Source organism: Dioscorea cayenensis, chromosome 3 (genome assembly GCF_009730915.1).
Source record: "Dioscorea cayenensis subsp. rotundata cultivar TDr96_F1 chromosome 3, TDr96_F1_v2_PseudoChromosome.rev07_lg8_w22 25.fasta, whole genome shotgun sequence".
Lineage (NCBI taxonomy): Eukaryota > Viridiplantae > Streptophyta > Magnoliopsida > Dioscoreales > Dioscoreaceae > Dioscorea > Dioscorea cayenensis.
The window spans coordinates 5,423,001-5,425,770 of NC_052473.1; positions in this window are offsets into that span (position 1 = coordinate 5,423,001).

Below are 2,770 nucleotides of genomic sequence, written 5' to 3' on the forward strand. Positions count from 1 at the left end.
ACAAAAGAAATTGTTGCTGCATAGATGATTTGTAAGCTGCTAGCTGTTCTTCCATTTCTTTTCTCACTTCTCTAATCTCTTCCATCATGCCTTTAATAAACTTTGAGAAATTTTTACAGAATATTCACTACAAAATCCTTTACCTTTCAAATCTGTTGGTGTAACACTCCTCCCATGCAACATAGCACAACCTGGTCATGTCCCTCCCATCACCATAGAAAATGCATCAACAGATTAGTTCTCACTGCTTTGTTGTGACTAAACAGAACATCTGAGACCATAATAGAATATGAGATTTATTTAAAATTTAATTTTGATGTTATATCAATCATATGTAAGATAAAATATCGCATTCCAAAAATCCAAGTCTAAAATCATAAGGAAATCCTAACAATCTTGTTGCTAGTATCATCAAAGGACTCCTTATAGGTCTTGTTTGGTTGTCTTTTTCGAGTTTCAATAAAAGAGCTGAATTAGTTGGTACCTCATTCTTTTCATTTTCAACTTTACGCACATTTGGTAGTTTGCAAGGAAAGTAATTGTGTGCAAAATTATTGCAGAGATATATTGCTTTCCCTACAAAGTAACATTACAATGTTTGGTGCACTTAATGAAAATTGTAATTTAATTGCATGCAAACTTAATTTCCTCATTTCATATGAATGCATTTTCTATGTAAAGTTACGCTTATTCTCAATTTTTCTCTTACTTATTCTAGTTATCAAAAGTGGCCTTTTAATAAACTCTAATGATATCCCTAACTTAGTACAAATGATAATTAACCTTTTCTTCATAAGTTTTTTTTTTTAGAATTTTTTTTAATATATGGTGGTTTAAAGACATATATGTTTTAGTACACCAAAAAGCCATATATTCATAAGTTACATCTATGGCTTTAAACCACCATATACTAAAAATTGTATATGTGCTTTTTAGTACACCAAAAAGATATATGGCTTTAAACCACCATGCGCTCCTAAACTTTTCTCCATTATACAATTTTATTTATTTTAATTGTTACATCTATTGTCATGATTGATATTATCCAAAGATACATTAAGGTTTTGCAGAGAAAAAGAAACAAGGAAGAATTTTTATTTGATAAGAGGCTAGTATAGTAATTTAACAATTATCAAACTTTCCCACCTAAGGCTGCAATCACTTTCACACCACCTCCCTTGTGAATCACTTTCTTTGGTCAAAATGAAAGTGATTGCAAGGAGGCCATCTATTTTTAAGGAACCAAATGAGTGAAAATAATTCACCCACTTTACTTTGCAAGAAAAGTTGTTATTTTCACTCGTACCAAAAGGATTCTTTTAATTCCAAAAAAATAAAAAATAAAAAAATAAAAACATAATTTTCATTAGTAAGGACTTGTATATGATTCAAAAAGAATATAATGTAGCACCACACATGGCAATTATCATACCAACAAAAAAGACAAAATACAATTAGAAATATTTTCAAAAGAACACAAAATTAAATTCATTGATGACACTAATCATAATAGGTATAGTCAAGGTAACCAAAACAATATTAATCTTGATAAGTATAATCAAGTTAACCAAAACATTCTTAGAATATCAATTTAAAATACAAAAATAAAAACATACATACTCTTACCATTTGTTTTCTTATCCTAGCAATAGTGTTTTTTGACATCGTGTGCATATTAATCTGTCTCTTTCAATTATTTGCATTTATTTCAATGATTCTCTACATAAAGATTTCTATTATTATTGGCATAGCTTCGAGAGAGTAGTTTTGACATTATAAAAGTGATTAAAAATTAAAAATTGTTATACCTTTGCATTAGTTGAATTCCAATAGTTCAACAATTCTTTGAATTTATCTTCAACAATATGTTGTGGGTGATTCAATATTCTAAGCTTATCAGTTTTGTACTTATAATAATTTTCTTTTTCACCCTACACTTCTTTACCTTCCAATCATCTCCAATAGTGGCCAGAACCCATTTTTTACCTTCTTGATGGACTATGTATTATTTCTCCTTGTAGAATTACCTGGATTATAAGTACAATCATTATAAGAACATTATATATTCATAAACATAATTATATATTAAATATAGTAATTGAACCTGCTAAGCTTGTAATTGCATCCTTATTTACTACTGTTGCCATTGTTGGTGGAGCTACCCCAATTTGCATGGTTGAATTTTGAATTATTTCTTATTGGTATTCAGAATCTATATAGTCTAGATCTTGTTGCTCAACCCCAATCTTCAATTCTTGCTCCATTTGAACTTCATGCTCTTGATGATGATTTATTTGTTTTGAATATTATTTTTTGAGGTAGGATTGATCAGAGCTAAGCCAATGGCCTTCCATATTGAGCATAATTATCAATTGGCAGATATACATATGAAGGCTTTGGGCAGTATATAGTAAGTAGTATCTTTGGTAAATTGATGTATGTTTTGGTAATTAAGTAGATTATATGTGATTAGGCATAATATCAGGAATAATGTCAAGAGAGATTGGCTTTGGGGTTAAGTGTATGATTTGTATCTATGTGCACTTAGTTATCTCTAAGAATGGGGAAGAGAAAATATAATCAATCTTACCCTTGGCAAGATAAAATGTTAAGCATTAAAGGTACTATGAAGAACTTTTTGAAAAATTATTTATATAGAAAACATTTATCTAAGTTGACTAAAATTTCATTTAATTAATAATAATTAAATAAAATATTTTAAAATTAATATTTATTTTCATTAATAGGACCATGCTAAAGTGACTTATCA